A 25127-nucleotide genomic window follows, 5' to 3' on the forward strand; every position below is an offset into this window, starting at 1 on the left:
TTTTTGACAGCCAATCAAAGGGCAGAATTTCTTGACGATTACGATAACGATGAAATGGTTATTCTTACACAATTGGGGGGCTGAGCAGGTGTTTTGAAACCACCATCTTTTATTCAACACCAAGTAAGTATGTCGTCATCATCATTATCAACCTATCCGCTGCTTACGTGCTCGGCTGAGCACGGGTCTCCTGTCGGAATTAGAAAAGGTTTGACTATAGTCTACCACGCTGGCTTCTACCATAGACTTCACACACCTTTGAGAACATTTGGAGATCTCTCAAGCATGCAGGTTTCGTCATGATGTTGTCCTTCACCGTTAAAGCATAACTCCAAAAAGATAGAGGTGTCTTTATGTGTACCTATATGTCTATATAATATGTTTCTCTCATATCCAAAAATTTAATACGGGTATTTCTGAAAGCTGAAACAACGCGGCTTGGTTGATAATATTACATCAGTTATTAATTTAGTTGTAATGTTTAATATTTTTCTCTAGGCCTACAACCAAAGCGACGACGCTGACGGCATATTAATACGAAACGAAGAGTACTTCCGTAATCAAGGAAAGGTCATGCATGTGGAACAATGCCTCCAAAATCTGAAGAAAATATCGGAAAGCTACACACACCAAACTGGAGACAGGGCCCTTGAAGATGCTTTGAGAAGATGCGAACAAGAATGGGAATCGACTGTACATAGAGTAGAACATTTTAGACAGCAATTGCAAAGGATACCAGCTAAATGGGATTCGTATAGACAAAAATTCAGAGAGATGGAGAAGTGGATGGACCATGTGGACAAGACAATGGATAGTATAGTGAGAGAAGTCGATTCGGCGGAAGCTTTTGAGAAAGAAAAGACTATCTTCCAGGTAAGCACATTTATAATGCTCTCCATATTTAACTTGGCCTTTTAAAATTAAGATAAATTGATAATAAATATAATTTTTTTTTCGTGCTAACATTGGACAAATAGTTAAAAGAATTAATGGTAACTATATGAGATTTTTTTTTCTTTTAATTTTTTTTTTCCTGTTTAGACCAGTATTCGTATGTAATTTAAACTTTCATGCTTTTCATTTATATTAAAATTACAACGTATAGGTATGCATTTATAATGATTTCAATTATGTTATAGAATATTTGCCGCGAGGCTGACCGGAAACGAGAAGACATGAAATGGCTAGTTCAGACATTAGACATGCTTTCTAATCATTGTTCCGATACAGAAGCACAAGAAGAACAACTTAGATTAGAAAACCTAATTGCTAGATACAAAAATCTTATTCCAACTATTGAAATTACTATGATCAAGACAGAAACCTACACGAGATGTTACACGTATCGCCGAGAAGTACACGAAGTAATTTGTATACTTGAAAGTGCCAAGGAACAGGCGAAGGTGGAACCAGATCTACAGTCACTACAACACGTCGAACAACTTGTGCTAGAACAGCAAGCTGCTGTACAAAAATTAGACAGACAGAGACCATCGGTCATGTCAATGTTACACAGAGGTAAAGAACTTATAAAAGACGCTAATGCTCCCGCATTTGTAAGAGAAGACGTCAGAAACCTTGAAACTGGTTGGAACACTGCATATGAAACCAATACAGAACGACTCGATAAACTTGTTGATACCCAAAAAGTATGGTCGAACTATGAATATCAAAAAGAAGATTTGCTTTCTGATATCAATAGTATAGAAAGCTATGTTGCACATCCGGGATTAGAGCTTGGAGTTACTAATATAACAAGAGAACTACAAGAAACGAAAGCTGTTAGCACGGATTTGGAACGTGCAAAGGCTGAAAAACTACCTCAGTTGCAGAAAACATACGCAGAATTACAGGCGTTAACTTCAAGTAAACCAAAACCAGTCATAGAAAAAGATATAGAAACTATAGAGCGTAAATTAGTAAGAGTACAAGATGATGTTCAAACTAAGGTGGAGCATTTAGAAAAATTCAACGAAGAATGGGTTAAAATCGAGCGTAAATTAGAGCATGTTCGAGATTGGATAAAGAAAGAAAGTCCTGTATTAATTTCTCACATTAGGTCAGAAAACATTACACCAGAAGAACGCGTTGAAAAATCTCAAGCGTTACAAAAAGTCATTTCTGAAAAGTTGGAAATAGTAAGAAATGTTGCCGATCAAGGAACTAAATTAGCAATTGAACATCGTGTCCAAGATGCAAATAGACTGAAAGGCGAAGTAACTTTATTAGAAAAAATGATGGCAGATTTACAGCGCTCAATGGAACATCAAACAAAAGTTGTGGAACATGATTTAGCTAGCTGGCAAAAGTACCAAAAAGGCGTTGCGGAAATAAAACCATGGATAGAAGAAATAGAGTTAAAACTCGGCAGCGTTCCCAAACCAACGACTCTTCCCGAAGCGCAGCAGTTGCAACAGCAATCCAAAGCTTTAATTACTGACTGTGATAAACAACTCATGAATTTACAGATTCTGTCCAGTGTCAGCCATCAGTTATCTGGAAAAACTAGTGCCCCAGATGAGGTAGATGCTATTCATTCCAGATGGGCCGTAGTTCACGATTTGGCTGATCAATGGAATAATAAGCTAGATAAACTAGTCAACAATTGGGAAAATTTCGAAAAAGAAGCTCAGAAACTGGAAACATGGGTTGAAAGTGGCGAAAAACTTCTCAGTTCTCGTAGCATCAACGTAGAAACACCTCAAGTTGAAAAACTTGATCGAGAACTTAATAAACTTAAATCATTTGGCAACGAGATTTCACAGCAACAAGCTAAAATTATTAGTCTCTCACAAATTTGTGATAACATATGCCATAGTATTCAACCAGAAGGATCACATTTACTTAAAAGTAAAGTAGCAGATATCAAGGACCGCACAAACACATTAGCTGAAACTGTAAGGACAAAGGTTAATGAACTTTCCGATAAAATTATTGTTAAACAGGAGTTCCTTACTAAATTACACAATTTCGACAACTGGATAACTGATTTCAGAAGAAAGACTGAAAGTTTTGACCAAATTAGCAGTGACAAAGTGGAACCCACTTTGCAGTCCATGCACGTACTCCTTCAAGAACATGCAGGAAAGACTCCAGAATTCACTGATATATACAATGAGGTTAAGAACATGACTTTAGCATCGCATCCCGAAGAGTCAAGATCACTTAGTGACACTTATTCTAATATTGCTCAACATTATCAGATCATTGAATCAAATATTCAGCAAAATAAAGGTATATTACAAAAGTGGTCAGATCTTTTAAATTGGTATGAAGATAACAAACAACAACTCAATCACATTCAATACCAAATAGAAGGTCCAAAATTGACTCCTGAAAGCTATGAGATTCTTCGACAAGAATTAGTAAACATTATAACAAAAATACCAGAATGGAAAAGCAATACTGCTTTGTTAGATGGTCCTTCCCGAGTAAAAGTGACCGACCAAAATACTGGAAGAATTATATCCCCTAGTACTTTAGTCAAAGAAATTGAAGTTAAAGCTGATACTTTGCTGAATCTTGTAACTTCTAAAAGGGACTTGGTACAAAAAGTTGGAGCTAGGTGGGATAAATTTAATCAGCAAAACTTTGTATTAGTTCAAGTCTTACAGAATGTCCAAACAGTTTTGAACGAAATGGCTCAAAAACCTGTTCCATTGACAGAAGCTACTATTCAAGAAATGCAAGAAAAATTAGACAATATTGACGCAGAATTAAAAGAAAAACAATCTGTGCGAAAAGATTTAAGAGAGGAAGGCTTACATTTAATGAGAGAAGATCAGCCCAACATGGGCACTATTCAAAATGCTCTATCTGCGGCTGACAATAATTGGGACCAAATTGTTAACTCTGTTCGTGATACAAAAAATAAATATATACTTCTTTCATCGACTTTGCAAGAACTTAAAAACTTTACAATTGCTTTCGACAGAGAAATGAGTAGAGCTGAGCAATTGTACAGTGAATGTAAAGATGCACCTAACGATTATATGCAAACTGCTCAATTTTTAGATAAAGCGAAGAAATCGTATGAAATCTTAAAGCGATCAAAAAGTTTGTTAGACCAAATGGATGTTATTAAACAATCTATTTTAAAACAAGCATCTACTTTAGGTGGATTTGATACAAGCCCCCTAGAGGATGCATTCTTGAATTCCCAAACACAATGGGAAAAAGTGAATGATGCCATAATAAAGCGGATACAAGATTTGGAATCTCAACTGATAGTGTGGCGGCAAATCGATGACACAAAGAATCAAGTAGTTAGTTGGTTAAGTGAAACGGGACAAAATCTAGCAAACGCTTGTGACAATTTAGAAATTAGATTTGGTCAAAATCACCTCATGAAATACAAGGAAGAACTGCCGCTGTATCTGGGTCTGAAAAACAGTATTAAAGCTAAGTGTGAACAAATTACAAACATAAATAAAAATATTCCATTAGGTCAAGTTTCCTCAATAATTGATTACTTAGACAATGAGTTTGATGCATTACAAACATTAGCAGACAATTTAGAAAGTGCTGTATCGTCTATAGAATCAAAAGAAAATAAGTTAAAGGAAAATATTAAACGTCTTTCTGATAACATAAGCAAGATTCGGGATGACATTATTAAATGTGACGATATGTCTGGTGATAATGCTAAGATACTCGATCGCCTAAAAAAATGTCAATCCTGTAAACTTGAACTCCAAAGTCTTAGCGATGAGATCGATAATCTCACTCAAGACGTATCAGAAATGAACGCAAACTATCCAGGATTTTATGAATCTCTAGTTCCGAAAGAACTGAGTACGTTACAAAAACGTTTTGAGAGCGTTTTACTTCATGCAAATAAAACTGAAACGACTTTGCTTACATTCCTACAAAAATTATTTACTGATAAATTAAGCATGTTTAACAGAAATTTAAAAATATTAGATGATAAAACCAGATGGTGTATGCCTGATGTCAATAGTGACAAATATAACTTAGAGGTTAAGAGTGCTTCCCTTGCTGATGTTGAAAATGGAATTGATGACTGTAAGAAAAAAATTGTTGAACTCAAAGAAGCTTGTACAATATTACGAGCAGTAGCTGAGCCGGCGTCTGCTCAAGAAGCTTCTGCTCAAACAGAAAAAGCTGAAAAAAATTTGGACGTGCTTACTTCTAACTATGATGAGATCAAAAATCGGCTGCAAGAAAATATTGAAGCTTGGCAAGAATATGAAACACTCTTAGAAAATGTTTCACTTTGGCTTAAGGAAAAAGAAAACCGAGTCCGAGAAGAAGCCGCTAGTCTGCTCGATGTCAATGAAATTGATGGCAAAATTATTGAATTTGAAAAACTTAATGATGAAGTCAAAAACTACAACAGTGAAATAAATAAACTTGCCGATATTGGTGAAAAGGTCTTATCTCGTAATCCAGATTCACGTATATCTCAATTCATTAATCATTTAGAGGGGAGGTATCAAACTGTCACAAGATTTGTAGATCACCAACTAAATAGGCTGAAAGATTTGAAGAACAATAAAGTCAAGTATGACAAATCGATTGCAGACTTTAAAGACTGGCTTAAAAATACTAATTCTAAGATTGCAGAGATAGCAGCAATGAGTAAACATGCAAAACCCTCGGCTGCTGATTTGGAACAACTAAAAAAATTAAATGAAAACAAAGAATTAGGTCAGAAATTACTCAATAGTGCCATTGAATCTGGTGAAGCTCTTTTTAGTGGTGTCAATCCAGATGGTCGTGAGCAAATCAGGAATGAATTAAGATCACTAAGAGATTCCTTTGAGAATTCAGTGGACTCTTTGAATAACGTTATTAAAGATATTGAAACAACAATTAATAAGCGGTCCTCTTTTGACGATACGTTCAATCAAGTACAAAAATGGATAAGCGAAAAAGAAGCAGACTTAGGAGAATTTAAACTGTCACCAACTCTCCCAGAAAAGAAAGCTCAACTTCACGCCAGTAAAATCTTACATCAAGAAATTGAATTGCATCAATCAATGCTATCCCAGTTGTCTGATAAGTTAAAACTGATTCCAGACGAAGAAGCTGAAAAGAACCTCACAAAGATTATTGACAGATATAGAAACATCTCAACAGAACTTAGCAACAGGATCTCGGCGTATGAATCTCACGTTGTGGACCATGAAAAATACGTTCAAGCGTTTGAAGATATCCGAGATCGCCTGAACCATGTTCTTGCTGACAACAGTTTAGTTAGTTATGCAGTTATTTCTCAAAAAGAAGACGTTGATTCTAAAATTTTTGCGATTGAAAAAGTTATATCAAAATCCCAAGAAATTGATAATGCATTGGAAGGATTGAAAACAAAACTTCACACTGTTTTAGAAACCACTAGTCCAAATGGTCACCCGCTTCTTATAAGTGAGTTTGAACAATTAAAAACTACTTGGGATCAGTTTACGAAACAATGCAAAGAACACGATAAAAAACTTAAAGACACATTAAAACAATGGAATGAAAGTCAAAAAACTTTAGAGGAACTTGAAGAATGGTTAAAAGTGAAAGAAAATCAACTTAGAGATCAAAGTCTAAAAAGCAATCTAGAAGCTAAAGTTGCCCATCTTCAAAAAGTAAAAGAAATACAAAGTGAGCTAGCTTCAAAATCAGCTGACTTTGTTGCACTAACTGATAAACAAAATGTGAGTGGTGATACGGAACTCATTTCCAAAACTTCTAAATTAGCAACAAGATATCACACTTTGAATAATCTTGTAAATGAAATTATATCTAAATACGAAGTGTTCGTATCAGAACACCAAGAATTTGAAAATGAATATGATTCTATGGAAAAATGGCTTATGGGAATGCTGGGTGACCTGCAAGATTTGAATGAAATCGTAGGTGATTATGCTGTTTTGCAAGAAAAACAAAATAAAGCAAAAGAGCTTTATGAAAACAGAAATAAGAAAACGCCTACGTTCGAGGAGTTCCTTAGTTTAGGTGAGAAACTTTACGCTCATACTAGTCCTGATGGTAGAGAAATAATACGTCAGAAAATAAGAAAAATAAGAACTTTATGGGATAGCTTCGGCGACAGTTTCCAAGAAACAGTTAATAAGTTAGACCAATGTCTTCTCCAATTCTCTGATTTTTCTTTGGCTCAAGAGCAATTAACAAAATGGTTAAAAGACGTTGAAAGGGCAATGCAGCGGCATACTGAATTAAAAGCTTCTCTGGAGGAAAAGAAAGCGCAATTACAAAATCATAAAATTATGCATCAAGAAATTATGACACACCAGCAATTGGTGGAATCTGTTTGTGACAAAGCGCAACAGCTTGTAGATCAAACTCACGACGCTTCATTAAATGTCTATTTGCAATCCATTAAACAGCTATTCCAAAATATTGTCACCAAATCCCAAACTTTGCAAGACAATTTGGAAGACTGCGTAAAAAGGCACGAAGACCTTGTACGCCTTATTCAGCAGTTCAAAGAGTGGCTTGGGTCTCAATCAGAAAAGTTGCTAGATATTGAAAATGCAGTAGGTGAGAAGCCTGAAATTACAAGAAAACTTCAATCTGCTCTAACCTTGAAAGATATCGAAAAGACAGGTTCCAGTAAATTGGATGAAATACGCGAAATATTTTCCGCTGTTAGCAAAAGCACGTCAGAAACTGGAAATGCGGCTATAAAAACAGAAATTGATAATTTACATCAACAGTTACGAAAAGCAGTTGATAGTATTGGATCATCAGAGCAAAAATTGAAACATACACTTGATATTTGGAATAAATTTGACTCTTCTATGGAATCAATATCTGAATGGCTTAAAGATATGGAAAACAAATGTCGTGACCAAACACTTTGCTCTACATTAGCAGAAAAAGAGGCACAGTTACAGAGGTTTGTAAACCTTCGTAATGAAATTCATGCTAAGGAGAAGGAAATAGACGCATTTGTTGATGAATCTCATAGTCTTATTTTATTAAGTGGCGTAGAAAGACTAAAACCGCTTGTGACTCAAGTTAGCAGTCGATACCAACAGCTTCACTTAATATCTAAAGATATAGTGAACCATTGGTCTGAATTAGTTGCTGACCACAAAAAATATGTTCAGCTTAGAATTGAATTTGATACATGGCTCAAACCTCTAGAAGAGCAATTATCACAGATGATTACAAAAGAAGATAAGATGACCATTGAAAGTAAAGGTAACAAGTTGCAAGTATTTTTATTAGAGCGAGAAAATGGTGAACATAAAGTGGGCATATTAAGTACGGCTGGTGACAAAGTTTTACCCGAAACTGCTGCAAATGGAAGGGAAAGTATAAGGTCTGAGATTAGAGAACTTAGAGATCGATGGGATAAACTTAACGACAGTATTTTACAACAACAAAAAGAATTTGAATCTCAGACATTGCAGTGGTCTAATTATCAGGATGTATTACAACAGACGTTGTCTTGGTTAGATGAGAAAGAAAAAAATATTGAAAGCGAGGATAAAGCTGTTATAAACTCAGCACAAGATATCAAGTCCAGGTTACTCAAAAATAAAACACTATTGCAAGAAATCTGTTCTCATAAAAGAGTGATCGAAACAGTCACAGAAAAAGCTAAAAGCGTTGCTGCTAGTATTGCTTCTAGTAAAGAAGGAAGTGATGAAATGACATCATTAATTCAATCTATTTGGGATAGATACAATGCTCTTACAAACAGATTATCGGCAGTCATTGACAAACATGAAGGAGCATTTGAAGTATACCAACAATTCAACGATCAACAGAAGTCTCTTCAAGATTATCAAAAGCACTTATGGGATCGTTTGCATTCACTATCAGATTTTACAGGAAATAAGGCGGCTTTGCAGAGTAAGCTGGTTAAAATACAAGAGCTTTTGGATGCCGTCCCTACAGGCAACAATAAGCTAAAAATATTGTTAGATCTAATTCAAAATAATGCAACAAAATTATCGCCGCGCGGGAAAGAAGCTATGTCACGAGAACTAGGATTGCTGAAAGCTGACTTAGAAAAATTCACAGCAACAGTGCATGATGTTAAACGAGGTATTGAGGAGAAAATACAACAATGGATTGAATTTGATAGTGCAAATGATCGATTGCAACATTGGTTAAGTGACACAGAAATGAGTTTAAAGACTTATACTCCTAAAGCAACTCTAGAAGAAAAGATTGACCAACTTAATAAATATCAGGTATGTAATATTTTGTTTACAAATAAAACAATTGTATTTTTAACTAAATCAATGTAAAAAATAATGTAAATATTTTAAACAGGATTTGAGTAAAGCGATTGATAATCACGAATCTGATCTGAGTGCAGTTATTAATTTGGGCGAAGCCTTGGATCAAGTAAGACTGAAAAAGATCAAAATTCAACTTACGAGCACAGTAGGGTGTAGTCTAATTTTCTATAGATTACGATCTAATCTCACCAAAAAAGTTAATCAATAAAAAATCTTAACAAAAGGGTTTAACTTCCTCAGTATTATTATTATGTGTATTTATTAAGGTATTACTAATTTTTAATAATAGAAGCAATGTTTGTGAAGATAGAGTAATGATAAAATAATTTTGGCAAATGAATAATACAACTTATTTAATGGTACTAATGGTAGATGTTGTAGATATACCTCACAAAATAACAACTGTGTCTTTGAAAACTTTGAGCTATCTTAATAAAATATTTGTTTGCAGGCTATTTTGGCTAACTTAAAGAAAACAGAAAATGACGTCGATAAACTGACAGATGAGTTTAGTGATCTGATTGAAAACTGTAATGATACTAGAATTACAATGAACTTACAACAGTTGACATCGCGATTCCAATCCGTACATTCTACAGCTAAAGAATTAGTCAAAAAATGTCAGCAAGCAGTGAATGATCACAATGCTTACCAAGAGAAATATAATCAAAGTTTGGATTGGATTAAAACAGCTCAACACAAATTTGATGAGTGCCAAAAGAATGCATCTATTACTCCGGAAGGAATTAATAGTAAACGTGAAGGCTTTAATGATTTACTTAGTCAAAGACGTAATGCCACTCTTCTGGTAAATAACACTTCTGAATTAGGTGAGAAACTATATCCATCCACTTCGCCTGAGGGCAAAGAGATGATTGAGCAACAACTTCATGATATGCAACAAGGTGTTGAAAACCTATATGACAATATAACGAAAGCCGAAAGGGATTTAGATTCCGAGCTCAACAAATGGTCTTCATTTGAAGAAAATCTTAAAGCCGTTAATGAATGGATGACTTTAGCTGAGAAAAATCTTCCAAAAGAACTTGTACTCAAAGCGACGCTAGATGAAAAACGGAACCAGCTAAGCGTATACAGAAACTACCTCCAAGATGCTGTTGCACATCAACAAGATATCTCTGACTTAGAAATTCGTGCACAGAGCTTACCTGATGTTAACAAAGATATTTCTAAAGAATTGAACCAATTGAAACAGAGACACGATAATATTCTCGCTCGAGCGAAATCCTTTGTAGAACAGTACGAAGCTATCGTGAATAACCATCAACAGTATAGTAAAGCTGTCATGGACTTGCAGGAATGGGTCGAAGCTACTCATAACACAGCTCAACTATGGGGTGATGTTAACCTAGAGAGGGTGGCACTAAGCAGTAATTGCGAAAAAATAAAATCGTTGCAAATAAGTTTACCTGAAGAAAAGAATCGCATAGACAAAATAAGATTACTAGGTGAAAAGGTTTTGCCAGGAACGGTAAGTCATGGCCAAACTAATATAAGGAATCAAATTGATGCTTCTCATCAAGAATGGGAAGGACTAGTATCATTCATAAATAAAACAATTGAATCTTTAGAAAACAAAATTCAACAATGGAATGAATATGAAAATATGAAAGATCAATGCTTGACCTGGATTAGAAATACAGATAACCAAATACACGCAGTAGATTTGAAAGCAACTTTGCCTGAAAAGCAAGAACAGTACAGCAAATTTCAAGAGTTACAGGGCGAAGTTCGAGCGAAGGAACTTGAAATCGACAACATCACTGAAAAAGCACAACAGCTGTATACTGGTGTACTAGGATCTCGTGGTTCTCAAATTTCTGACTTAACAGTTAAATATCAAACTTTGTCACAAAAAGTTAAAGATTTGACTAATAGATGGCAGCAATATGTCAAGACGCATCAAGAATTTTCTAGTAACGTTGCAGAATGTTCTCAATGGATAGAGGAGCTGAGAGATAAACTGGACTTTTGTGCAGACTTAAGCTCTTGTTCTCAAGATGACTTAGAAACAAAGTTAGTGCTAATTCAAAATTTACTACTCACCAAAGACGAAGGATTTACTAAAGTACAGTCGTTAGTTGAACTTGCTCAGAATGTTATGGCAAATACAGCTCTAGCTGGTCACGAAGCTATCAATAATTCTTTGGTAGCTTTACAAGAACAGTGGTCAGCTTTGTTATCAAGAATGATAGAAACAAAAAATATATTAGATGATTCTGTAACGAAATGGGCTGGATTCTTAGAACAAATACAATTAATACAAAAAAGTAACATATGGCTTGAGAGTATGTTAGCAGAGTTGACACCTTTTGAAACTTCAATGTCAGACAAGCGTGCACAGCTTGAAAAGCTAAAAGAAGTAGAAGAAAAAGCACGTTGTGATCGTTTGGAAGTTGAAACATTAAAGTCTAAGGCAGCGGAAATGTTAGCCAGCGGACAACAAAACCAAGCAGCTTCTCAAGCCCAAGAAACTCTTAATAAATTCGATTCTTCATATGATAAAATCAAAAAGCTGTTAGCAGATCGTGAGGAACAATATAAAGACCATAGGTTGTACAAAGAAGCTCACGATGAACTAATTCAGTGGTTAGGTAGGGCAAGAGAAAAGGTTCCATCTTTAAAATCGAAACCATTAAGTGACAAATTAGCAATTGAGAACTCAGTGGCTCCGCTTGAAGCTCTAATCAACAAACAAGCACAAGGTGAATTGTTACTAGAGCATTTGCAACATACTGGACAAGTTGTACTAGCGAGTACTTCACCAGACGGCCAGGTTATAATTAAAAATGAAATGAAAGCTCTTAAAGAAAGCTTTGATCAGCTGTTTAATGAAATAAAACAACAAAAGAGTCAATTAGAAGATACCATCAGTCAGTGGCGAGAGTATAAAGATGAATACGAGAGATTATCAGACTGGTTACAACAAAAAGAAATTCTGATCAAGAATCATAAACTTGCATTACTCGGTACTGCTAAAGAAAAAGGAGGCCAAGTTAACGAAGTACAGGAAATAGTTGATCAGTTACACAAGGGGAAGGCTGATATAGATAATTTTAATGCCTCGGCGGCTGGTCTTCTTGCTTCCCATTTGGACACTTACGTTACCAACCAATTAAGGCATTTAAACTCTAGATATCAAGTCTTAGTGAACATGGCAAATGATGTCCTTAAAAAGGTAGAAACTAACTATGAACAGCATAAAAACTACGATGATAACTATGAAAAAACCAAGAAATGGATAAATGATGCGTGGGAAATCACTCGCAGTGGAAGTGACACAGGCAGTAATAGCAGTAAAGATGCGTTACAAAAACGTTTAGATCAAATTGAAGACCTATTAAAACGCCGCGAAGAAGGTCAGAACCTTGTGCATGCAACTGTAAATAGCGGAGAAAAGGTTTTAAGAAATACCAGATCTGACGGAAAAGATAGAATTAATACAGAATTAAAAGAGCTGCAAAGTGAATGGGAACGGTTAGTTAAAAAGATGACTACAGCAAAAGTACACCTGGAAACTGCTTTATTGCAATGGGCAGATTATAGTTCTAGTTACTCTCAGCTACAACAATGGATCTCCGATAGAGAAGCGAAACTACAAGAAGTGTGTGAACTCAAAGTTGCCAAGTCAAAGAAGGGCCAAGATCGTCTTGCGGGTCTTACTACAGGTCTAAGTCTTGGTGAAAGAAAGGCTACACTTCGTCAAACAAACAATATTGTTCAAGATATCGTTTCGTTTGAGCCCATGATTCAGTCTGTAACTTCTAAGGCTTCAGAACTTATGCAACAAGCTCCGGCATCAGAAATTACAAGCAAATACGAGAGTTTGTCAAAACAAGCAAAAGATTTGTATGAAAAGCAAAAGGAAACTGTAGAACAGCATCAGGTATTTATTGATGCTGGTACAGATTTTGTCCAATGGATAAGAGCTGCTAAGGAAAAGTTAGGAAAGTGTTCCGATGCAACAGGCGATAAAGAATCTTTAAGCAGTAAGATATCTCAGCTTAAAGTGCTTGAAAGTGAGTTACCAGAAGGGCAAGCAAAACTACAAAAAGCACTAGAACAGGGAGAAATATCCTGTGCTCTTGCTGATGACGAAGATAAAGAAGACATTGAAGAAGAAGTGGCTCTGATGCAAGAGGAATACGACACCTACGTGTAAGTACTAGATATTGCTCCACTTTAATTTTTGTCCCACTTTATTTCTTCAAAATACCTAATTAATTTAATTATGTTTCTTATTTTATTTAGGGAACAATTGAACAACACTAAGGCACTAATTGAGGGAGGTATCGTGAAATGGACAGAATACGAAGAGCAATACAAAGAAGCCCTGGATTGGTTGTCGAAGACTGAGAAGCTGGTGCAATCCTTCAACAAATTACAGAACAGCTTAGAACAAAAGAAAGTTGTTTTAGAAGAATTCCAGGTAAATAATAAGATATTTAACTCTATTTAGTAATATGATAAGACACGATGAAATCGATGTGATATTATGGCTGAAAAAAAAATATGTCACTCCGAAGTCCTTAATATTGAACGACTAAGTATATTATTATGTTTTTTTTTTTTACAGGGACACCTCCAAACTTTATTCGATTGGCAAGGGGAGTTAGATAAGCTAAACGTTCGTGCACAGACATTACTTGAAACGTGCTCGGATACGAGAGTATCCAATGGTATTACACAACTCACTACCAAATATAACGCACTCTTGTCGCTTGCTAAGGAGGTGATGAAGAGACTGGAACTACATTATCAGGTACAAAATGATGTTCAAAATTTTAAGGACAATATGTTTTTATACATTTAGTTGTTGTTTCTTATTGTTGTCGATGAAAAAATAAAAATAATTCATCTTTAAAAGTAATTATTTAATGTTCTCATTTCAATAATTATGATTGTTTTTTAGGAACACCAGCAACATAACGCTTTATACGGAGAATGCCAAGATTGGCTCGATAGAACGCGAGAGAAATTAAACCAATGCGCCGAAATCCCAAATACACTTCAAGAAGTCAATAGCAAAATTAACACTGTGAAACTTCTACGCCAATCCTTAGAACAAGGCCAAAATAAACTAAGGTATCTTTTAGAGTTAAAAGAAAAAGTTATGATGAATACGGAACAAACTGGAGCGGCAAAAATACAAGAAGACACAGATAGCTTGAAGCAAGAATTTGACAAATTGATTGCAGATTTACAAGATGTCCGCAATAAATTAACTAGCAGAGCATCACAGTTTGATGATATTTCGAAGGTAGTTTTGGAGTTATTTATCTCTAATGTGTACGCTATAGTTAGCATACAGTGATAACGGTAGAGTTAGGGACTATATTTCTGGTGTCCATATTAATTTTCTATGTACTTTTACAGATTCATAAATTACTGGTAGAGTGGTTAGACGACATTGATCAGAAAATACAATCTGATGACTCCCTTCTCGATGATCTCTCAGAAAAGAAAGCTAAACTGGAAAAATTCAAGACCTTCAACCGGGATATTGACTCCCATAAAGATCTTGTCAATAAACTAAATGAAAAACTTCAAGATGATTCATCTTTGAAATCGAAAGAAATTGACGATACTCTGAAGCGATACAATGACATAAAAACAACTGTTAATGATATGATCAGCGTAAGTTTTAATGATATCATAATTTTATTTAAATTATGATCCTCTTGTATCCAATTGTAAATCTTTCTTTTTTCTTTATAGAAACTGGAGGACTACGTCAACACTCATATTCAGTATAAAGAATCTTATGATAACTTCTATGATTGGGTCCGAAACTGTAAGATTGAAATCCAACAATGTTCAGATTCACATGGCGCTAAAGAAGATGTACAAAAGAAACTCAAGAGTGTTACCAAAATTATTAATTCATTACCCAAAGGAGAAGCATTACTCCAAAAAGCCGTAAAACTAAGTGAAGCTGTTTTAGAAACTACAGGAAATGAAGGAAAAGACAATATCAATCAAGAAATAAAACAATTAAAGATAGAATGGGAAAACTTACAACAAATTTGCAAGGATACAAGGAAGTTATTAGAAAAATGCTTGGCTGCCTGGTCTGACTTCATGGAAACATTGGATAAGATGAACTCGTGGGTTAAAGACTTCGATGGCAAGTTAAATACTATGCAAAAAGTGGACAAAATAACGCCAGAGTATTTAGATAAATGTCGCGTAAGTTAAAAACTTTTTTTCAAATTTTTATTTTTTAGAACAATACAAATCTTAACAGAAAATTAAAAAATATCTTTTTACTAACTTTGAAGTCGTTTTTATATTTATGCTTTATTTTAGGATCTTCTGGCTCAAGCTTTGGCTAATAAACACGTTATGGAAGAGTTGAATGATAGGTGTGAGAACTTAATGGAGCTTAGTGCTTGTGCCTGGGTTCGTGATAAAACAGTAAACTTGCAAACAGAATATACATCTCTTCTAACTAAGATACAAGGTTTAGTCTCCAATGGAGAGAAAAATCTATCCGACCACACAGAATTTATTAAAGCAAAGGAAGAACTACAAAAATGGTTAGAAACAGCACATGGAACTGTACATGATTCAATTGGCGTTGGTGATATTGATACTACGATAGACAAATTAGAAACAATCCAACTCGTCACCAATAGGATGACTGAAGGTCACCACTTACTTCTAATTTTACAAGAAGCCTTCAAAAAGGCTTTAAACAATACTCCACCAGAAGAGCAAGATGGCTTACGAAATGACGTTAAAGTCCTTCAAGAAAGTTGGGACCAACTAAAAATAGATCTTAACTCAATAACGGCTCAGCTAAAGGCCGCAATAGGAAAATGGGAGGACTTTGAAGACTCAAAGAATAAAATGAACCAATGGATAAAAGACACAGAACAAAATCTAGACAAGGTACCCGTAACCGGTGGTGAACTTGGTGAAATGAAGACTTTACTTGAGAAATACAAACACATAGATGATGAAATTGCTAACAAATCACCTGAACTACAGCGTCTTAAATGTGAATCTAATGAGCTAAGTAGTTGGGCGAGAAAACCAGCTGTAAAAGATGGTGTGAAAAACATAGAAAATAAAATAGATGCGCTAAAGGCCAAATGTGCAACAAAGAAAGCTGAACTTGAGTCTGAAATTAAGCATTACAACCAATATCATCAATCGCTACAAGATACAGAGAAATGGTTATTACAAATTTCATTCCAACTTATGGCGCACAATTCTTTGTATATCGCAAATCGTGAACAGACAGAAGAACAGTTAGCTCAACATGCTGTTCTACTGGATGATATTCAAAAATACCAGTCAACTTTGGATGATTTGGAAGCAAAGGGGCGTGCCCAAATTGAACGTTATGAAGCGACGACGCCATCGATTCGCGATACTGTTGGAAAACAACTTAAAAATGTTAGTGATAGTCATAAAAGCTTGCTAGCAACAGCATTACAAATTGAACGGCGTCTAAGGGAAGGACTTGCGAAGTTCAAGGAATATGAAGATACACTGGAGAGTATATTGAATAATTTAGACGAATGCGAACCAGCAATCACTGAATTAGATGTGCCTGTAGATGGTCTTTCTCATGGTCGAGACTTACTTGATAAAGCTAGGGTGAGTGGTTGTTTGTTATATTTTAGAAATTCTAAAAATCTGGAAACTACATCAAATTGACATCTTTATCCCTTACTTTAGGCACTACATAACCGTCTTCAAACCGAGAAGAGTCGCCTCTCTGCAGCTGTGGCTGCATGTTCCGCAGCAGCTGCCTCTGTATCACGTCCCTCGTCCCCCGCAGACACCGCGCCCCTTCCTGTGCCTCCTCGTGAGTTGTACGTGAGAGCTAGACTAGAGGATCTCATTGACCAGGTATTGAGGCTTTCAGGAGCAGTGCTTGCTTCGGATGTGCTTACCTCTTTTTAAATTATCTCATATGTGTAACTGTCCAAATTTTTTTTTGTAGAAAATAAAACACAACGTAAAATGTACTTCCTCCATTAAGTAATATTAATTAATATAGTTACGCAAATGAGATTAATGTTTGCAGGTGTTTGAATTTTTGTGGATTTGACTTTGAAAATGTCGTTTTAATCTATTTCAGTCATTTCAAGTTTAACAATAATGAGAATTGTGACTTTGTAGATTGAATCACAGATATAATCTTTTAAATTACACAGTTTTGGTGTAATTATAATGATTGTGTGCTAGTCATTTTTTCTGTAATTTTTTATATATTTTGTTTCTATAATTGATAAGATATCGTGGTTGCCATTTTGTTTTACAAAAGCTTTAAGATTGCCAGGTCCGAAAAAGAACAAAACCAACGAGATTTTAGAGCCCTTGTTAAAGTAAGATTTGTTTTAATTTGTATCAATGGAAGTGGTAGATAGTATAATGTAGTTAGAAAATAACTGTACAGGCTTTCGTTGGCAATGTATTTTTTGCACCTGGTTTCTGAAGCAAGTGTTTTACCAAAATGTCGCTTATATAACAAAATAATTTCGTTTTTGTGGCATTTTGGTACGAGTAGCTTGACATCTGAATCAAGATGTTTTAGATATTTAATTCACCTATATTTTAATGCTGATTCATCGTTTTTCTTTTCATATTTTGTCCTTTCAATTAAATTTAGCTAATTTTATGATCACACTTTTATTTCCTTTAGCATCTGTAAAAGTTTCTAAGCAAATTCTGGACTTAGATCAAAAATATTTTTTGCTACTCATCTTGATTTAGCGAACTCGCTGCCAAGTAAATATAAAAATTGTAAAATACAAATTAGCACTAAAACGTGTGAATTTACAGTGAATTGTTTGGTTTCACATGTTTATACTGTGTACTTCCGAAAACTAACACAATGTTCACGACTTTATTTGTTTCTAAAGGTGCGTGAGCGAGTGTGTCATTTTGAGGTAGATGGAAATTAATAATAAGTTTGAAAAGTTCTGTTACTCGTACTTTAACAGAGTTAGCTTTATATTATTGAGTTTTTTGCAATTTCAAAATTCAAATAATAAAATAAAGTCATGCTGGGTAATATAAGTTTAAACAAGGCAACAGTATTATTTTTAAAATTTCCATTTGCCATCGAAGTTTCGCATTCTGTCTCATATTTGACACTGATTGCACCGCCTACTAACCCGCACTTGTGTGACGCATGGTTTGTTGTAGAAACATGTAAGCGAGGTAGGCAGCGCGAGAATCGACACCTTAATAAAGACACTCGAAGCACCTGAGTTCAGCCAAAAACTCGTGGCTTTTGAGAAAAGGGTAAGGCTTCGCGTTATGCACAACACACTTGAAAATTATGATACAGATCTAAATTTAAATGAATATAAAAAGTAGCTTGTAAGCAATGAGCACATAAATACGCGATTAGACCTTATTTTGACTTTTATTCCAATACAAGTAACAGTACCTAAGGTTTTTGTGATGAATAATTATTTTAACTAATTTGACGCAGTTTGCAACCAACAGAAAATCACATTGGATTCTGATTTACTTTTGACCAAAGATCCTTCACAAATTAATAATAGAGTTTAGTAGTTAGTTTAAAAATCTGTCACTGTTGTAAATATCTTTCACTTAATTTATTTCATTTATTTAGAGATAAGGATTAAAATGGGCACTTAAGTCTTTATTGGTGTCATATTATATGAATAAGTCTTTTGAAAAATATTTTAATATTCTTTTTTCCTTAGGTACAAAGCCACCTTGAAACGTTACGGGATGCTGTGAGTGGTATGGAAGAAGCAATGAAACAAGTGACCGAAATCCAGGAATGGATAAATGTTCACAATGCCTTAGCGCACGATTGGCTCTCCAATCCATCAAAACTGCGCCCCGAAGCTGCTAAACAAGACATGGCGGCAATGAATGACGCTCTTGCGTCTCTGGCTGAAAAGAGGAATAGACTACTCACTGAGATACCTACTGAAGGTATATTTCATGAATGTATTATTTTAAGTTTTACTTACTTAAATAGTACAAATTAGTAATTTTAAACATTTTTTAGGTCTAGAAGATGAAATAAACCTTGAAGAAGATCTAGACGAGCTCGAACAGATGATACTTAAGGCTATAGAAAGGGAGAAGGGTAACCAAGCTATCATCGATACTTTCAGGCACAAATGTCAAGAAATTCATGATTGGTTTGACTCAGTGCTTAAGAAGATGTGCTTGGCTGATAAAGGATCTGGATTACCTTGCCCGCAGAAATTAAATGCTCTGAAAGAGCTGTCATCAGAGTTTGGCCAAGTGGGCAAAGAAAAAGTTGATAATATCAAAAAGGTGGGAAGTGAAGTCATTAACATTGTAAGCAATTTGGAGTCGCAGCAAGTGGAAGAACAAGTAAGTAGATAAAAAATATTTTCAGCATTTAGCAATATCCTTTAAAACAAAAAATGTAATTAATTTTCCTTCTGTTCAGATGAAATCTGTGGAGAGAAGATACAACGATATCGCTAAGCGTATTCAACGTAAGCTACAAATGCTTGAAATCACATATAAAGCAATTGATGGTACAAAAAGTGAAGTCGCTGCTCAAAATGAATGGATGCAGAAAGAGATAGACAATATTCTTCATCCTGAACCTCTTGGGTATGACAGTAAGTCAGTTAAAGAAAGACAAAAGAAGACCGCCAATTTATTGAAAGAGACTGATGGTAAGAAAACTGTGATCGATTCATTAGAAAAGAAGGTCAGCAATATCCAATCTGAACTTGAGCCTTCTGAGCAAATGCAACTAGAGTCCGAGCTATCTGAACTAGCATCCAAGCAAAAACAACTTGCTACACTAATTAAGCAGGAGATTGAAAGGTTAGGTGGCTGTTCTGAAATAAGGAAGAAATTAGAGAATGACATCGAAAAGGCTAAGAACTGGCTTAGGGGTAAGCTAGCTGAAATTAAGAAATTAGGAGGACCTGTTCCACTAGAAGTAGCTAAAGTAGAAAAAGAAATAGCAATACATAAAAAACATCAGACTGAACTATTAGATTTCCACAACGACTCTCTCACTGAAGTTATGCGGCAAGGTAACGCTGTATCTAAAGACTGTTCAAGTGAAACTAGGGCTAAATTACAAACTATATTAGATGACCTAAATAAATCTTATACGTCTGCTAAAATAGATATCGATGAAAAACTCGCTGCATTAAACAAACTTCTACAAGGCAGAAACGAATTTGAAGCAGACTTTGCTAAGATTCAGAGTTGGTTGAATGAAGCTGAAGTAGCAGCCACACCAGAATTACGCACAACATCTCTGCAACTACTGGAAGAACAACTAGCCAAATTTGAAAAACTTAGCAAAGAAGCTGATGATGTAGAAAAGAATATTACCAAAATTAAAGACAAATCGAAAGACATTATGGATACCTTATCTGATTCTAATAAGTTGCAACTTAAAGAACAAGTCAATGTACTATCCGATAGGTTTGCTAGAATTAAAGCTGTTATTAACGATAAAAAGAATATTTTACAAAAACATATCAAAGAATATAAGGACGCAGTTGCTAAGATAGCTGCTGCCTTAGAATTCTTAAATGAAATTCAAAATAAACTTAAAGCATTAAATAAACCTATAGGTAGTAAAGTTGAAGATGTTTTGCCTGTAATACAGTCCTATGAATCTATCTTAGATGATCTAAAGAAAAACAAGGCAATGCTTAATGAATTACAAGGTGGCAACGTTCATGATCTGCAGGACATATTGTCTAAGCAAGATGAATTAATGACTACCATCGAAGACCAAATATCTAAACTGAAACAACTTCTACTATTACGTGAGCAATTCTTTGCCCTTGTTAAAGAAATTGAAGATTTTATATCTAAATACACAGATCTCACTTCTGAAATTGAAAAGTCAAATGATTCCCTAGAAGATAAAATTAAACGTTACGACGATATAATCCTCAAAATTCAAGGCTGTGAAGCTTTACTTGCAACTGCAACTGACAAAGGTCAACAGATTGCTGCGGAGGGTACCGTCATTGATAGAAACAATATTACTGAACTACTGCAATCTCTAAAACAACAGTTATTGACACTGAGAAGAACGATTGAAGCTAAGCGTCAAGAACATGAAAGAGCTGCTGCAGAACATAAGAAGCTTGCAGCGGATCTTTCTGAAATCCTTCAATGGCTCCACGACAATGAAGCTGCAGTCCATTCGCGACCACTTCTCAACAGAGATGTTGGTAGCGTTGACAAGAAGCTTATAGAACACGCTACACTAGCAAAGAACGTTCAGTCGTATTTGGAAAAATTAACAAAAATTATGGATATTATTAAAAACGATGATGGTGTCCCTGGTTCATTATTAGAAATGGTATCAGACGGAAATTCTCTCAAAACATCACTACCCGTTGAGTTAGGAAACCGAGAAAAACATCTACAAGACAATAAAAAGTACAGGCAACAGTATCAGCAGATGGTTGAGAAATTAAATATATGGGTAAATGAAGCAGGAATAAGGCTAGGAATGGGTAAAAATGGTACTGATTTCGAAAATATTGAGGGTGACTTGGAAGAACATAAGTCATTCTTTAACACATCTGAACCAGAAATGAAAGACTTGGTTGGAAAGCGAATGCAGGATATAGTGGACAAAATCTGGCCATCTCTTACTGCATCGGAACAAGAAGAGTTGTCTAAGGAGCATCAAAAACACAACCAACTCTTGAAAAACACACTTAATTCTGCGAAATCAAGGCAGGCGCAGTTAGAACAAGATTTGGAAATATGGAAGGACTTCTGCCAACTAGTGGACAAGATAAAGGCGATTTTGGACAAGAATGACATAGAACGGGAACCTGTCACGTCAGTAGAAGCTCTTCGCATGTATGCTGAGAAGCTGGAACACGCTCAGAAAGACTTAGAGGTAAGCAACCTTATATTTTAATCTTTTTTTCCTTTTGTGATAATTAGCGGCTTTGCTCCAGAATTTTTAAAAATCCGGCCAGTTTACGTTATGAACGTCTATACAGCTGATTTCTTGGTCCAATAATTTGCATTGGGTGATGAAAAGATTGGGTGAGAAGAAAAGTTCCGAGGATTGAGGAAGGAAAAAGGACTTTTTACTAATATGTATAGAAATTTTTCAAAGGAAAATCAAATAAGATACAATCATTACTTTTTAAATTAAAATTATAGCAGCTTATTCAACTTAGGACATTTTTGAGGAAAATATTTTACTTGTGTTTTTTTTGGGAAGCGAAAACTGCATGATTTCGCCGATTATTTATTTACCTAAATATTCCATAATAATAATATTATATTCTTATATCAAAGTGCCTGCCGTCAACTACTAAGTATGATTAAGTTTATTTTTATTGGTTTCGTATTGAACCAGGTCAGTGCCCTTAGTGTTTCATTGTTGTCCAGTTAAGGCGAAAACTGACACATAAATTATTCGACTTTATTCATCTTTATTAGTTAAAGTCCCAGAGGTTAACTTATCTGTGAGGCCTGCGACGCAGTGGGACGTACATTGAACATTCAATATATGTCCCACTATGTATGTTTCCTTTTATATATTATTTAGATTAGGTTTTATTTTCGTCTAATATTGTTACACGTTCTCTTTAAGGGTGAATTTATGTGAAATAGTGCTACGTATGGTAGTTAAGTTAAGGGCAATTTTGATTTAGAATATCCTAATGTTAAATTGAGACGGAATCAGCCGCAGATGTTTCGATGTTGCCAATTTATTCGCATAATGGCGTCTCTACGAACGCCAAATTGATTTACCGACTCATATTCAATTCACTTCGCATCCTTATAAAATTAAGGCGACGATATAAGAAATGCGTCTGCTAAATACTTTTAAGGGTTCCGTAGTAAACAAGGAACCCTTATAGTTTCGACATGTCCATCCGTCTGTCCGTCCGTCCGTCCGTCCTCGGTTAATCTCAGAGACTATTAGTGCTAGAAATCTGTAATTTGGCATGGATATACCTAAATATTAATCACGTCTACAAAGTGGTGAAATAAAATTGTGATAAAGATTTTTTTTAGGGTAGGTAGCTTCCCTACATTTAGAGAATATATCTAATTTTACAGAACTCTAAAAACAAAAATGTAGCATTTATAGGTAGGTACCTACCTCATAAGGAAATGAAAAACGCACCGAATTGAGAACCTCCTCCTTTTTGGGATTCAGTCAGTTTCAATGATTAAGTCTTTTAAACAGAAGAAAGTCGTAATTAATTGGAAGCGCACTGATAAACATTTTTTTTTTTTTTTTTTTTAAATTCTTTATTATCAATAAATATTTTACAAAACATATATAACGTTATATTATAATGTTAAACTTAAATTATTTAATACTTACAGGCTAAGTCGCGCCTCTTAAAGTTTATAAAGGAATATTATCTTACACGTTTAATCATAGATAGTTACATTTATATCAGAAAGCTAATTAATTGAATGTTAATAGTTAATTGGTATATTCGCTTACAAAAAATGTTATTATTTATTTAAAAAAAAAAACGCGGTAAACTGATAAACATTAAACTAACTGCTAACAAGTACCTAACAATACGCGTAGGTAAAAGTGAAACCAAACATACAGTAGGGTCAAAGAAATAATTGCACAACTTCCGAGCAAACTCCCCTTAACTCGATGATGTCATGCAACAGTCAACACAGGCTTGAGCCGGCAGTCGTAGTTCGCACATACAGCAATGAGAACGTACAGCAACAAAGACTTAAACCGACTTACTACTTTGTTCTTGTGCAAGTGCGTTTACGTTACCACCTAGATTTACTTATAACTATTTATTATTATTATATTTTATTTGTTGTAAGAAGTGTCAAAATTCCTCGTAAAAGGAAGGTAAGTTTTGCACGTGCGGAAAATACCGGATATGCTCCGCCGCCGCGCCGGTTTGTTTATACTAGATGCCATGCCGGTGGCGAATTTTCTTTCGGTGCAGCATAACCTAATGCAATTGTTGTGCAATTGATTTTGTTTTAAGTAATTGGAATTATTCGATTTAGAAATTAACAGCGATCAATCCGAATCGAATCCGAATCTTCTACGAATAAATATACAAAACAAAAAAGGAACGTATATTCACGGACTCGGATCGGATAAGTGCGTAACCACCGTAAATGGAGATCAGATGATGCCTGCGTCTCCGTTCGCATGGATTTAAGTTTTTAAGAATCCAGTGGGAACTCTTTGGTTTTTCAGGATAAAATATAGCTCTATCTCTACCTACCTCCAGGATGCAAGACATGAATTTACAACTCTTTAGTTTTCAGAAATAAAAAGGAGCATATCTCCGTCTGTTGTTTCTCTAATCTGTGGTCTGTACCACTGTACCAAATTTCATAAAAATCGGTTAAAAAAGGATTGACCATGAAAAGCGAGCAGTCTGTCTGCTCGCTTTTCATGGCTAATCCGTTGACAGACAGACAGACAAATAGACAGACAGATAGATAGACAGATAGACAGATAGTACACGCTTCGCATTTGGATTTCGTGTGTAGAGCCGATTAGGTCACTAATTCAGCGCAAACGCATACTTCCACTTTGTGTTTGGTGGCGCGCTCTTGGAAAGGCCTATGTCCAGCAGTGGACGCAAACAGGCTGATGGATGGATGGATGGATGGCATACTTCCACAATTTTATTAGAGCAGGAAATTCCTGAATATTAATTATTTTTTATTAATTTGTTATTAGAGCATGGATGAGAATATACTTTGGCACGATTCATTGTTCTTATTCAAAAACTATTTAGGTACCTAGTTCTCAAATTTTTTGGACTATTCTTGCTAGTATAATGGTGCTGAGAGCCTCCTATTTAAAAATTATTTTTATTTCTCAACTCGATGATGCCTCATGCTCTAACAGAAAGTTTACCTTTTCAACTACAA

At 35.1% G+C, this 25127-nt stretch overlaps 1 long non-coding RNA gene and 1 pseudogene across 1 annotated transcript in view; one reads left to right on the forward strand and one right to left on the reverse strand.

The window, feature by feature from the left end:
* Nucleotides 1-25127, reverse strand: part of LOC138402650 (uncharacterized) — a 123883-nt gene that overhangs the window by 85486 nt on the left and 13270 nt on the right. The gene's annotated exons all lie outside the window — the stretch shown is intronic.
* The window catches only part of LOC117984832 (muscle-specific protein 300 kDa-like), a 162859-nt pseudogene that overhangs the window by 44416 nt on the left and 93316 nt on the right, over nt 1-25127 (forward strand).

The sequence above is a fragment of the Maniola hyperantus genome, chromosome 8 (assembly GCF_902806685.2).
Source record: "Maniola hyperantus chromosome 8, iAphHyp1.2, whole genome shotgun sequence".
Taxonomy (NCBI): Eukaryota; Metazoa; Arthropoda; class Insecta; order Lepidoptera; family Nymphalidae; genus Maniola; species Maniola hyperantus.